Source organism: Rhamphochromis longiceps, linkage group LG6 (assembly GCF_057381845.1).
Source record: "Rhamphochromis longiceps isolate RC_006_pf linkage group LG6, R_longiceps_female_GT1.1, whole genome shotgun sequence".
In the NCBI taxonomy this organism is placed as follows: Eukaryota; Metazoa; Chordata; class Actinopteri; order Cichliformes; family Cichlidae; genus Rhamphochromis; species Rhamphochromis longiceps.
The window spans coordinates 3,616,268-3,631,596 of record NC_140562.1 but is presented as its reverse complement, the minus strand read 5'-3'; the positions used below and the strand labels follow the sequence as shown (position 1 = coordinate 3,631,596).

General features: G+C 41.2%; 2 long non-coding RNA genes across 2 annotated transcripts; both read left to right on the top strand.

Moving 5' to 3' along the window:
- The first annotated feature begins 5,039 nt into the window (after positions 1–5,039).
- Positions 5,040–9,439, top strand: LOC146667285 (uncharacterized). Its single transcript, XR_014911943.1, has 3 exons — positions 5,040–5,092; positions 5,171–5,249; positions 9,246–9,439. It is a non-coding gene; the product is annotated as an uncharacterized LOC146667285 (long non-coding RNA).
- Positions 9,440–12,915: 3,476 nt separating this feature from the next.
- On the top strand, positions 12,916–14,229 carry LOC146667284 (uncharacterized). The gene is made up of 3 exons (XR_014911942.1): positions 12,916–13,056; positions 13,700–13,781; positions 13,960–14,229. It is a non-coding gene; the product is annotated as an uncharacterized LOC146667284 (long non-coding RNA).
- The last annotated feature ends 1,100 nt before the right edge of the window (positions 14,230–15,329 follow it).

Sequence of the window (15,329 nt, the reverse complement as noted above, 5' to 3'; positions counted from 1 at the left end):
TCTTTAAGGATATGCAACGGTCCTCTGAATTCATATCCAAATACAAGCTCTGCAGGACTAAAGCCTAGGGACTCTGGCACTGCTTCACGAGCAGCGAACAATAAGAATGGGATACCCTCATCCCAGTTCTTTCATGCCTCTAGACAGTATTTGCGGAGCATGGACTTTAATGTCTGGTGAAATCTTTCAAGTGCTCCCTGACTTTCAAGATTTTAGGAGCTTGATGTAATGTGCTCCACTCCTAATGCTTTTAATGCCTGAGCAAAGGTCCTAGACTTAAGGTTGGTTCCCTGATCAGTCTGGACTACCTTTGGAAGACTAAACACTGAGAAGAACCCTACCAGAGCTTTACTGATGACAGGAGAGGTGATCCTTGGCAGGAGCACTACTTCAGGAAACCTAGTAGAAACACACATCATGGTTAGAATGTATTGGTGCCCTGACTTTGATTTTGGTAAAGGTCCTACACAGTCAACAATAACTCTGCTAAATGGTTCACCCATCACTGGAATTGGCGACAGGGGTCAAGGTGGGACAACTTGATTTGTCTTGCCCACAATTTGGCAAACATGGCAGGTATGACAGTACAACATCAGACTTGAGTCCTGGCCAAAAAAAATGTTTGAGGACCTTATTATATGTTTTATTTATGCCAAGGTGTCCGGAAAGTGGGTGATCATGTGCTAATGCTAGGACTTGCAAGCAGAAAACCTTTGGCACAACAACTTGATAAACTGTATGCCAGTCATCTAAGTTTTCACCAGCCCAGCGACGTAGAAGGAGGCCCTCATCAACAATGTACGCCACCTTCTTTACCTTAACTTCCTCCTGGGTAAGTACAGAAGTACGGCATTTCAGAAGGGAGTCATCTTTATACTGTGCAACAATAAATTCCTCTCTAGAAGCGGGCAGTTTTATGTCTACATTAGAAAGAGAAACATCTTTCTAGACTCATCATTAACCTTCCTGCCTTCTTGGGACCTTTTTGTGCCACTGCTATGTGTTAAATGGCTGCCATTTCCACTGTGTTCAGTGGAATATAACCAAACTTGCCACAGGATAGTTTTTACCTGTCAATGTTAATATTCCAGTGTGAATCCCTTAAATCAGCCTAAAATGGCTGAGCAGCAGAAATCCCCACACCCATCACCCTGGGGACCATTTTCTGCCCATTGACTTCCATTATAAACGCTATTTTTCAACCCCAAATTATCATCATATGATTTTATTTTTTCTTCTTTTCTTGGATGTCAATGAAGACTCAGGGCCTTGAAGTTTTAATTTTTAAATTGCAAAAAAAATGCAAAAAAAATAATGGCAGGTCAAAATGTATGTTGGTGCCAATCTTTGGTCCATCTAAAGGCCTACTTATAATGACAATCACATATTACTTCAACTGGTTTTTTGTGGAAATATTTAGTTTCGTTTTTTGGTTTTTGGGGCTTATAACACAGGGCGCTCATGTAATAACACTGGGATTTGAAGGGTTAAAACAACGAAAATATAATTAAAACTTTACATGAATATTTCAGGGAGAAGTAGTTTTACAAGGTTGGCTAATTTAAAGTGGAATAAAATATGGATATATGGTCTTTTTATGGCGTGGCTGAGAATGGTCCCTAGGGTGATGGGTGTGAGTTTTTTAAAGGATGGCAGGAGGGTTAAGCTTAGCTTCTGGTCTAACACTATCAGGTGCTTCTTTCATAACGAGGAAAGAGTCAGAGAAATCGAAGTCATTCTTCTTGGGTTGAGATCTAGTTACCTCACAAGCAGGAAAAATGTTAGCATACTCCTGCTGTTTAACTTCTAAGCTTGTTTCAGGCTTATCCAGCATCTCAGGCACAGGCAGCACTTTTCCACCAGCTAAATCATTTCCAAGGATGAAATCAACCCCTTTTATGGGCAGCGAGGGGAGGACAGCGACCTTACCAACTCCACTGAAAACAGAGGAAGTAATATGATCATTGTGCAAAGGTGCAGACACAAAAGTCATTCCGATACCCTGGACCACAACACTTGACTGACAGGATGACTAAACAGACAAAGGTAAAATACCCTCTCGAATGATAGACTGCGAACCACCCATGTCTCTCAGTATTGTTACAGACTGGTTGTCAACAGTATCACCTGTTAAAGAAACACATCCCTGTGTGATAAAAGGTTTGAAACAAGGATCTATGTCACTCTGAGATGTTTGGGTTCTGGGAGGTGACACGTTTTTAATCAAACCCATGTCCTTGGGTTGTGGCGGTGTAGTCTTATTTTTTAGTGCAAGGCAATCAGCAATGACATGACCTTTTTTGTGGCAATAGAAGCAGTCACATACCTCATGGGAAAGAAATGGTTGCTTAGCTCTGGCTTCAGGCTGACCACGATCAGGCTTTGGTCAGCATGTGATCAACACTTTATCTGAACAAGGGGATGAGGCAAACACATTTTTGTGGGTTAAAATGAACTCATCAGCAAAAACGGCTGCTTTTGACAGTGAGGCAACCTTTTGCTCATTTAAAAACATTACAAGCTTCTCTGGTAACAGATTCTTAAAATCTTCCAACAAGATTAACTGAGGAAGAGCTTCAATGTCTCTCACTTCACTTGCTGTGCACCACTTGTCAAAAAGAACTGCCTTCTCTACATATGTTTGACCATTAGACTTCTTGTGATTTCTGAACTTTTGTCGGTAGGCCTCAGGTACAAGCTCATAAGCACGAAAGATGGACTCTTTCAGTACATCGTATTTCATGCTATTTGCGATAGAGAGAGATGACACAACCTCCTGTGCTTTGCCCACTAGCTTACATTGCAGTAGCACAGCCCACATTTCTTTTGGCCATTCTAATGCTGTTGTTGCAATCCTTTCAAAAGCATTAAAATAGGAATCAACTTCTGCCTCTCTAAACGTTGGCACCAAAGCAATATTTTTGCTCACATCAAACCTACAGGTGTTGCCAGATGAATGTGAAGGATCTGAAGTAACCGGTTAGCTTCCACCTTTAGCTGTTTTAACATTACCTCCTTCTCAGCTTCAATTTATAGCTGACGTATCTGAAGTTTGAGGTTAAACTCGGCCTTATGTGCTTGCTCCCTTTCCTGCGCCTCCAGCTGAAGGCAAGCTGGACGCACCTTAAGTCTAGCATGTCCATTTGACCCACTGAAGTCTGGGGACACAGGATCGAAACAAGGTAGAGTGGGAGGTTCCTTAGGCTCCAACTGGACTTTTGGGTGAGTTGCTATAGCACCAACATCCTCCTTCAAAGGTTGGACATGTGGCTCAACAGAAGGAACATTACCATCACAAACGTCAGAACCAGTCAAGATTTTCAACTCAACTAAATGTTGTAAGATAATACTCTTAATTTCTTTTTTCGCACTATATTTCTTTACTGGAATATCAAAGTGTGCTGCAATACTCAACAAGTCATCTTTATGACATAACTCAAACTTCTCAGAACTCGGAGCACGAATGAAATCTTGTAAGTCAAAATCCATACTTAAATACAAGGCAATAACATTGTAACATTGTGTGCTGGCATTATACCGATGGCAACGTCCTGTTTTTCTGACTCAGGGGGTGCCCATGGGTCCCGTGCAGTTCCAGAAGGTGGTCACTACAGACACGAGCCTGTCCAGTCGGGGCGGTGTTTACGAAGTGTGATCTGTGAGAGGCCTCTGGAGCAATTATTAATTATCTGGAGATCCTGGCCATTTCTACGCAGACATCAAGTTCTTGTGAGGACGGACAACACCACCAAGTTGGGTTATATCAATCATCAGGGAGAGCTATGTTCACGCCACTTGCACACACTGACATGCAGACTGATCCTATGGAGCAGCGAACATTTCCTCTCTTTGAGAGTGACATGTTCTGGGCTGAGAATCAGGGAGCGGATTTGCGATCCAGAGGCGCTCCGTTATATGGCGACTGGGTTCTGCATCCAGCCATTGTAGAGCTGTGGCGGCGCTACAGCCAGGCTGCAGTGGATCTACACCGCGTTCCAAATTATTATGCAAATGATATTTTTCTCTGTTTTTCCTAAATAGTCGATTCAAATGACAGTCGGCATAATTTTCGAGTCATCAACCATTAGAGTATAATTCAAATGTTACTGAACAAAACTCCCAATGAAAACAGTGTTTTTCAAAAGTAAAAAACTTAAAATGCTTTGTTCCAAATTATTACGCACACAGAGTTTCAAAAGATTTTATAGGTTGTAGAGAATTGAAAATGGTCATTTGTTGAATTTGCAGCATTAGTAGATCAATTTCACTGACATCAAAAGTTATTTCAATCAAAAACATCTTAACAGGTCAAGTCACACAATAACACAGGACCCCGTATTTGTTAGCACTTTTACAATTCTTGCATCCATGGAACTTGTTTTTGGAAAGTTTCTGCTTGAATGTCTTTGCAGGATGTCAGAATAGCCTCTCAGAGCTGCTGTTTGGATGTGAACAGCCTCCCACCCTCATATTCTTTTACCTGAGGATGCTCCAAAGGTTCTCAATAAGATTGAGGTCAGGGAAGAATGGGTTCCTCTCCTTTTATGCCGATAGCAGCCAAAGATGCAGAGGTGTTCCTCGTAGCATGAGATGGTGCATTGTCTTGCATGAAGATGGTTGTGTTGCAGAAGGAACAGTTCTTCTTTTTGTACCAGGAAGAAAGTGGTCAGTCTGAAACTCCACATACTTTGCAGAGGTCGTTTCCACTCCTTCAGGGACCCTAAAAGGGCCGTCCAGCTCTTTCCCCGTGATTCCAGCTCAAAAACGACTCCACTACCTTTTAGCTGACAACGCAGCCAGCCATCCACCTCTGCATCCATCTGGACCATCCAGGGTGGCGCTGCACTCATCAGTGACCAAGACTGTTTGAAAATTAGTCTTCATTTGGTTCTGGGCCCACTGCAGCCGTTTCTGCTTGTGAGTGTAACCCAGATCATTGTTTGAGTATGGGATTTCTGATTATTTGGTAGTCACTGAACGCACCACTGTGCAGTGCGCATAGCCACTCTCTACTCCAGCTACAGAGTTTTTCCTTCCATTGGTCCGATGAGGCGCATGCTGCTCTCGTGCCCTCTACGAGCTGGAAATTCGGGTACAGTAGACATTTGAGTTGCTGTAAATAGTTTTAAAAACCTTTATATGTGAAGCTAATGATTTAATATGTTGTTAGGAAAAAGAGTCTTGTAGCAGTTACGAACGTGAAGCTGAGCTGAATCCGACAGCCATTCGCCATTACACGAACCCCTCTGGTGAGTTAGCGTGCAGCTCATGTTCGTATGAAATGTTTTGTGCCTTATTATACTGCAGCGAGGTATCAAATCTACTGCTGTCATGTTTCTTAACCCTTGTGATGTCCTCCCGATTTGCATACAATGTGAGCCATCAGGGGTCAAAAGTGTCTCCACTTCATTTGACTGTTTTTTAAAGTATAAAGTATAAATTGTCAATCAATTCAGTGTTACACCTTAGTTTTACTTAAGACCAACACATTAACACAAAATTTACTCAACATTTTACATTTTAGGGCCACCAGACCTTCTTTACAAAAAATAAACCCTGTTTTTTAGCGAAAACAAATTGAGAAAATTAAATATTTAATTGTTTAGATAATTTTGACTATCTGAATAACTAGAGAGTGCTGTATGTTGAACTTTAGTGAGAAAGTTTTTTTTCAAGCGTTTATAAATTTTTAATGGCAGCAAATAATCACACTGGTGGTCCTCAGGGGTCAAAAATGTCCCCACTTCATTTGACTGTTTTTTAAAGTAAAAAGTATAAATTGTCAATCAATTCAGTGTTACACCTTAGTTTTACTTAAGACCAACACATTAAAACAAAATTTACTCAACATTTTACATTTTAGGGCCACCAGACCTTCTTTACAAAAAAAACCCCCTGTTTTTTAGCGAAAATAAAACAAGAAAATTAAATATTTAATTGTTTAGATAATTTTGACTATCTGAATAACTAGAGAGTGCTGTATGTTGAACTTTAGTGAGAATTTTTTTTTTGAACCATTTAAATTTTTTTAATGGCAGCAAATAATCACACTGGTGGTCCTCAGGGGTCAAAAATGTCCCCACTTCATTTGACTGTTTTTTAAAGTAAAAAGTATAAATTGTCAATCAATTCAGTGTTACACCTTAGTTTTACTTAAGACCAACACATTAACACAAAATTTACTCAACATTTTACATTTTAGGGCCACCAGACCTTCTTTACAAAAAATACACCCTGTTTTTTAGCGAAAACAAATTGAGAAAATTAAATATTTAATTGTTTAGATAATTTTGACTATCTGAATAACTAGAGAGTGCTGTATGTTGAACTTTAGTGAGAAAGTTTTTTTTCAAGCGTTTGAAAATTTTTAATGGCAGCAAATAATCACACTGGTGGTCCTCAGGGGTCAAAAATGTCCCCACTTCATTTGACTGTTTTTTTAAAGTAAAAAGTATAAATTGTCAATCAATTCAGTGTTACACCTTAGTTTTACTTAAGACCAACACATTAACACATAATTTACCCAACATTTTACATTTTAGGGCCACCAGACCTTGTTTACAAAAAATACACCCTGTTTTTTAGCGAAAATAAAACAAGAAAATTAAATATTTAATTAAATTAAATATTTAAAAAAAATTTTAAAAAAAATTTTAAAAAAGAATTCTCACTAAAGTTCAACATACAGAGTGCTGTATGTTGAACTTTAGTGAGAATTCTTTTTTTGAACCATTTATAAATTTTAAATGGCAGCACATAATCACACCTGTGGTCCTCAGGGCTCAAAAATGACCCCGTTTGCTTTGAAGCAACAAGTATAAAATATCATCCATCTCTGTGTTTCAAGGTTTTATTCAACTTTATTCCAACTCATTGCCTGACAGTTTTCTATATTTTGGCATGGTAGGAGGGCATGAGTCTGAGTGAAGGCAAACTTTCATGAGGACAAAGGCGTGTCCATATTTGACCCAAGTGCAGGAGGAAGCTCAGGTTTATTCCTCTGCACTGGTCCCATCATGGACAGCATTCTTTCTGCAGTTGCAGGCCAAGGGGCATATACAGTAAACAAGCTGTTACAGGTGATTGTTTTCTTTTGGAAACCTGCAATGTTAGGGACAACTCGTGTCCTGACTGCAGGACAGACGGTTTGCCATCGCACACGAGCATGTTCCATGTACAGCTGGACCTGCATCACATGCTGCCCATGTTTTTGTCTCAAAGTTCCCTGGTTTACTTGGATGTTCTGTTGGAGGGGACAGAGTCCTCTGAAGGGGACTTGGTGCTCATACAGTCACATCAGTACCAGGATCTTACATCACAGCAGGAGGAACACCCACTTGTGTTTCAAGTCAAGTCAACACCAACACACATCATACACCTCAAATGGGAGCACGTTTGTGTCATGAACGACGATCATCTATTGTGTCTTTATCAAGAAATTATGTCCTTTTTGTGCTTCTATGATTAATCTTGTGTCAGCATGAAAACTTCTCTACCAGACTCAGGATGTCATAAACTGGCCGTAGCGACTCTACTGGATGCACGGCAGTAAGAATCAACACACCCACATATGCCTACAGCTGCATTCGGTCCATTTTTCTTCCTCTCTTGTTGTCCCTCCTTGTTCATCATTGAGTTGGCTGTAGAGCAGGTCATCTGCTAATTGGATGGTTGTTGGTTCAATCTCTGTGTGCTCTAGTCTGGAGTTCTTACCAAGGTGTCCTTGGGCAAGTTACTGAACCCCAACTTGGTCTCTGATGCATCCATTGGCATGTGAACGTTAAAAAGCAGAATACAAGCAGAATACACTGTGTATAATGCTTTCAGTACTCGAGTAGAAAAGCCACTGAAGGAGTATGGGACCTGGCACATGTGCTTGGACTGTGGTAGATCATCTTTCTCTGAGGCACATGAGAGAGTCATGCATCGTCTGTCACTGGGAAGGTTAGAAGACCAGGTCAGTGTTTCCTCACGTTACTGCAAATATTCCTCTGTCTCAGCTGATTCCTCTTTCCTGCTTGATTCTTTGTCTTCATCATAATTGAAATGGATGATGTGTAGTCCTCTGACACATCTTCTATTTCAGTTTCACATTCTGAAAATTCAAGAAACTTCAAGAAGCCCAGTCACTTTCTCTCCAAGCTCCTCAGACTACCATGTCCTGGATGCCTGAGAACCTACTTGAACATAGTTCAGATTCTTCATCACTTTTCTTCACTTCATAGCCTTCTTCCACTTCTGCAGGTGGCTGATGTGCTTTTTCAGAGAAAGGGTAGCATGTGCTCTAAATATTGACAATATTTTCTATATCTTCTAACCCTGGATCTTCCTGAACATTGATTCTCCCTCCTCATTATACTAGAGGACAATATGTGCTTTGTCCTACTGGTCATTGCTTTGCACAACATGGTAAAAAAAAGTATGCTCATCAAAGTATGCAAATCTCCAGTGCAATGGAGGCTTTTGAGGATACTTTCTGTGTATGTATTATTGTAGAGTCTACCTTACAATACGAAACACTTTGATGCGGCTGTTGTTGTGATTTGGCGCTGTATAAATACAATTTCATTGAATATAGAGCACCTGCCTCCTCATTGTGCTGCCTGTTGTGGTTGTTATGACCAGTGCTTGACCCCACACATCAGTGATCCAAGATCAAAGATGTTTGAAAACAGTATGGTGTGAAAATACGGCTCTTTGCAACACTTTGTACTTTGGGGTCATTTTTGTCCACGAGGACCACCAACGTTATAAAATTCAATAAAAACCACATAAATAAATCAAATTACTTGAAACTTATTCCAATCATTCATAGTATAGTAATGAATCACTTCTGTTATTTTCAGCCCATTTGATGAATAACAAATACATTTTTGATAGCAAAAGATTTCTTTAGAGGACAAAAATGACCCGTGGACAACACAAGGCTTAAGAAAGAGGCTAAATATTGTATAACGTGTGTTATTGGCTGACTGTTAGCAAGCTAGCCGTTAAATGAGCCTGGCTAATGTCCTGAAATGGCGGCCGACACGAGGTCAGTTACAGTGTTATTATGTTATGCCTAAGAGAACAGCATTAATAAGCATTGTTAACAGCATTTATGTTCTGTTCTGTTTTTATTTTGACAAACCTGTATTATTATAATGGTAAGTCTGTTAAATAAGCCGTTAGTGATATGGACACTAAGTCAGTGGTACTGAGGCTTATGAATATTTTTGTTAATTCTTCTGCACACTTGTGTGTAGGCTGGTTTGTTTGCCCTTTTGGTGCCCTGGATCCTACTGGATGAACTGCCTTGTGGAAGTCCTCATCTGATGACTCTGTCGAACCGTCCTGGCAAATAGATGGTCGTTGCTGTGGGTGGATGCTTCTGCTTGCTGGATGCTATTATTGGATGCTACACCGTTCCAACAGAGCGGTAGGAACAATTCAAAGGGCCCCAACGATGCACTTTATTTTTCCCTGAGCTCAGGTGATTTTCTTTTGGCCAAAGGACCTTAAAGGATACATATTTGGTTTTATTTATTTATTTTATTGTTCTTGTGACACTGAGTGGAAAGACACTACAAAAGAAGGGTTTATTATTTAAAATTGTGTCTAATAAATGTATTTATGTTAAGTAAGTGTGGTGTCCATTGTGTGCTGGAAGCCTTATTGTTCCTGTGGTGGAGCAGCTACTACCAATCTCCTTTACGAAACTAGCTTCTGACAGGATATAGATATTTGGGATACATTTGATTTCTTGTAACCTATTTTTAGAGAAACTGTGATTCTGGGTTAAACATCGGGATGAAATTGATGACACCGACACCTAGTGAACTGCCCAAGGTCAACAGTCCTGATTTCCACGCATTAAAGGTTTGGCGTAAGTACAGATTGCGTTACATGAGCATTGGTTAGGGGTGGCTGAATAGAAGGTTTATGCACAGCTGCCGGTCTCTGGAGGATCCTACAGCTTGACGTTCGCAGGGCTCCAGAGGCACCAGCAGCTTGAAATGTCTGTTTGCAGCTTTGTAATGGCCTTTTAGTAGCTGCTCTCTGGCAGAAACCTTCATAATTGTGCCTTTATCTGCACGAACCCATGTGTGCTCTGACTCAGCCACAAATCTCTTAACATTATGGTGATCACACGTAAATTTTCGTGAAAGAGGTTTTCATTACGTGTCCAAGGCGGTCAACTATTTCACGCTTTTCAGCAGAGATCATTTTTCCTTCCTAAATTGCTTGAAAATGGAGGCCTGCTTAATAATGTGGAACATCCTCCTTTAGTAGTTTTTCCTTTAATTGGGCTCACCTTGCAAACAACTGATCACAGGTGTCCGAGATTGATTTCAGTGATACAAAGAGTCCTGAGACACAATCCCATCCACGGGTTTAATTGAAAAACAACTTATTTAATCTTTATAACACTTAAACACTATTTGCATAATAATTTGGAACGCGGTGTATTCGCTTCCAGGAAAAATGCGGATTTTCTCCTTTTCTCCTTGTTGGGCAACGCACACGTGTGGACACCCAGCTTTGTGGCCCTCTACAGGGAGTGCAGAATTATTAGGCAAATGAGTATTTCGTCCACATCATCCTCTTCATGCATGTTGTCTTACTCCAAGCTGTATAGGCTCGAAAGCCTACTACCAGTTAAGCATATTAGGTGATGTGCATCTCTGTAATGAGAAGGGGTGTGGTCTAATGACATCAACACCCTATATCAGGTGTGCATAATTATTAGGCAACGTCCTTTCCTTTGGCAAAATGGGTCAAAAGAAGGACTTGACAGGCTCAGAAAAGTCAAAAATAGTGAGATATCTTGCAGAGGGATGCAGCAGTCTCAAAATTGCAAAGCTTCTGAAGCGTGATCATCGAACAATCAAGCGTTTCATTCAAAATAGTCAACAGGGTCGCAAGAAGCGTGTGGAAAAACCAAGACGCAAAATAACTGCCCATGAACTGAGAAAAGCCAAGCGTGCAGCTGCCAAGATGCCACTTGCCACCAGTTTGGCCATATTTCAGAGCTGCAACATCACTGGAGTGCCCAAAAGCACAAGGTGTGCAATACTCAGAGACATGGCCAAGGTAAGAAAGGCTGAAAGACGACCACCACTGAACAAGACACACAAGCTGAAACGTCAAGACTGGGCCAAGAAATATCTCAAGACTGGTTTTTCTAAGGTTTTATGGACTGATGAAATGAGAGTGAGTCTTGATGGGCCAGATGGATGGGCCCGTGGCTGGATTGGTAAAGGGCAGAGAGCTCCAGTCCCACTCAGACGCCAGCAAGGTGGAGGTGGGGTACTGGTTTGGGCTGGTATCATCAAAGATGAGCTTGTGGGGCCTTTTCGGGTTGAGGATGGAGTCAAGCTCAACTCCCAGTCCTACTGCCAGTTTCTGGAAGACGCCTTCTTCAAGCAGTGGTACAGGAAGAAGTCTGCATCCTTCAAGAAAAACATGATTTTCATGCAGGACAATGCTCCATCACACGCGTCCAAGTACTCCACAGCGTGGCTGGCAAGAAAGGGTATAAAAGAAGAAAAACTAATGACATGGCCTCCTTGTTCACCTGATCTGAACCCCATTGAGAACCTGTGGTCCATCATCAAATGTGAGATTTACAAGGAGGGAAAACAGTACACCTCTCTGAACAGTGTCTGGGAGGCTGTGGTTGCTGCTGCACGCAATGTTGATGGTGAACAGATCAAAACACTGACAGAATCCATGGATGGCAGGCTTTTGAGTGTCCTTGCAAAGAAAGGTGGCTATATTGGTCGCTGATTTGTTTTTGTTTTTGAATGTCAGAAATGTATATTTGTGAATGTGGAGATGTTATATTGGTGTCACTGGTAAAAATAAATAATTGAAATGGGTATATATTTGGGGCAGCACGGTGGTTAGCACTGTTGCCGCACAGCAAGAAGGTCCTGAGTTCAATTCCACCATCAGGCTGCGGTCTTTCTGTGTGGAGTTTGCATGTTCTCCCCGTGTTTGCGTGGGTTCCCTCCGGGTATTCCGGCTTCCTCCCACCATCTAAAGACATGCAGCTTGTGGGGATAGGTTAATTGGATAATCCAAATTGCCACTAGGTGTGAATGTGCGAGTGAGTGCGAATGGTTGTCTGTCTCTGTGTGTTGGCCCTGCGACAGACTGGCGACCTGTCCAGGGTGTACCCCGCCTTTCGCCCTGTGACAGCTGGGATAGGCTCCAGCGCCCCCCGCGACCCTCAAAAGGATAAGTGGAAGCAAATGGATGGATGGATGGATGGATGGGTATATATTTGTTTTTTGTTAAGTTGCCTAATAATTATGCACAGTAATAGTCACCTGCACACACAGATATCCCCCTAAAATAGCTAAAACTAAAAACAAACTAAAAACTACTTCCAAAAACATTCAGCTTTGATATTAATGAGTTTTTTGGGTTCATTGAGAACATGGTTGTTGTTCAATAATAAAATTATTCCTCAAAAATACAACTTGCCTAATAATTCTGCACTCCCTGTATTTGAACCTCTGCAGGAGGCTGATTTAAAGCATCTGTCTTTGAAGACAGCATTACTGCTAGCCTTACGGTGTGTTCACACGATGGACGCGAATAGAGCGTCAGGTTTACATGTAAAGTCAATGGAAAGGCGCGAAGACACGCGATTGCGGGTCCTGCGAAAATTCGGAAGCAGATTTGTGTCGCGAAAACGCCAAAACGCGTGAAACGCGCGTCAGTGTAGCGCGTCTGGCGCGTTTGACGCGCGAATAAAACCACGCGCGTCAGTTTTTGTGTTGCATTTTGTGCATACGCGCGTTACGCGTCTACCGCTCGAGTTGGAAAAATCTGAACTCCAGCGTCAAATCGCGCCGCGACAACCAATCAGGAGCCTGGTGACGTGGCTGTTACCTAGGTCAAAGGGGCAGGTCCGGTCAAAGCCTTTCATACTTCAATGGAGGAGAAGGCTAATCAATGCGGTAGCAAACAACTCGGAGCTGTACGACACCAGCTGCTTTCTGTACCGAGACAGGAATATAAAGGACCGAGCTTGGAGGAAGATATGTGAAGAGATCGGGCAACCTGGTAAGTTCATTCATTTCTCTTTTGAAAGTTTTCACTGACCCGGGGAAGCCGCACAAAAGCTAGCAAGCCACCGCTATTTTCCCACTGACGTACAAATATCGTTCTGCTTTTATGCATGTTGTCATTTAGGAATATATTTTATTGTTTATTAATAAACAGCACACAGTGGTCCCGCTCATCCGTCACTGCTTCGCTTTTTCACAGATTTTTTATTGCTCCGTACAGCATTGCATTCCGCAGCCTGATTGACAAATCTCCTGCGCTTGCCAAATTTATCACGTTTGGTTTTGATAACCATCACGTCCAATAGAAAAAACAGCACAAAAACACCCATAACTTTGAGCCTCATTCGGAAATAGACACCTGCACCGCGAGGGGAAAAGGCGCACGAAAGTAGCGGGCAGATGAAGACAAACCGCGGCATAATAATACTTTTACGTTTTGCAATCTACAAAGGTTTGCACTTTGAGAATCAATTGTGAGAACTGTGACCAATGTTCATGTGTGTGTGTGGAAAAAAGTGTATAAAGTGCGTGGCCAGGGGCTAGTTATTCTGAGAACCCCTGCTGCAATAAATGAGGGACCACTGTCTACTCTATGATTATTATATTCAACCTGTTAACATTTAATACTGTATTGATAGAACCAACTGATTCTGCAGCAGAGCATCCCCCGTTGCTTCTCCTGGCTCCCCAGTCCCTGAGCTCCTGCTGCTGCACCCACAGGTATGTACAGCAAGCACTGATACCTTTTTAGTCGGTGGGATTCCCTTGTGATCACCTTTACTAAATATCTACAACCAATCTGATTATATCCTGTTATTGTTTTTTTTTTTTTTTCAATGTTGAAATTAAAATCTAGTAGCAGCCTTCTCATTTCTTTGTGTTTTGTGCTGTTTTAAAGGCCCACAGAGGAAGACGGCTCCGAGGCAGATGAGGGACGGGTCCCAGGACGGTCCATCGGTGGTGGAGCTGGCCACCCTGGTGTCCCTGAAGAGTCCACACCAGTCTCCAATGGAGCATTTCCTCCTCAGCCTTGTTCCTGCTCTGGAGAGCAGCTGGTCCTTTTTATTCCTGTCTCTCTGTAAATACTTATATATTTATGTTTAATGTTTTTCTGTGTGAGAATTCTAATATTATTTCAAATAAATGTTTATAATGACTAATGTCTCAGTTCTACTACACAGCAAATGTTGGCACACGACTTGACACATGTAGAATTTATTTCATATTATACTAATGACAAAATATACTGATACAGTGGGATGCAAAAGTTTGGGCAACCTTGTTAATAGACATCATTTTCCTGTATAAATCGTTGTTACAATAAAAAATGTCAGTTAAATATCATACAGGAGACACACAGTGATATTTGAGAAGTGAAAAGAAGTTCACTGGATTTACAGAAAGTGTGCAATAATTGTTTAAACAAAATCAAGTAGGTGCATAAATTTGGGCACCACAAAAAATAAATGAAATAAATATTTAGTGTATATCAATGTGTGTGTCTCCTATATGATATATGGGGTGCCTTTGTCTGGACGTGCTTCCCATCCAGAGCTGCACAGCACAGAGGGAAGTTCCAGTGCTCCTGGAGTCCCTCTGTGATGGACCGCCAGTCTCCAGGTGAAGGCACAGCCATGAAGTCGTCCACTAGACGGTCCCAGATGGCCGTCGCTGCCTGGGGGGTGATCTGACACACCGACTCTGTAACTGAACGCTTGGTGCTGAAGGAGTCCGCGGTGACAAGGAACCTGGACAAAATTGTTCAAAATCAGTATTATGTGTACTGCAGTTACAAAATACATTATTCAAATTCCAAAATACTTTTGTGATGTCAGATTTAAATCACAAAACTTAAATCTTACATAAAACATTTTGTAATTATAAGGATAATTACAAAATGTATATTAGATAATATCTAAAACAGTTGTTTTATTTTAACTTTAACATATCATAATTTGGTTGGTAGCAACTTTCACAACTACAGTGTGCCAATCACTCATAATTCCTAAACATGTCAATCAGGTAGGAATGAAGTGAGACATTAATAGAAATAAAGAGTTGTGTGTTGACATGTAGCCCTTTCCTTGCTTAAATCATTAATATTTTTGAAAAATTAATCTGTGATAAGACATAGCTTATCAAGATAGAACCATGTAACTAAAGATGAGCCAAACTGTTCAGTTTTATCTAACTCTGTTTTAATAAAGGCTGGTGACGCCTGCTATAGAGTCTGACAGCTGCAGGGATTATATACAAATATTCAACTAT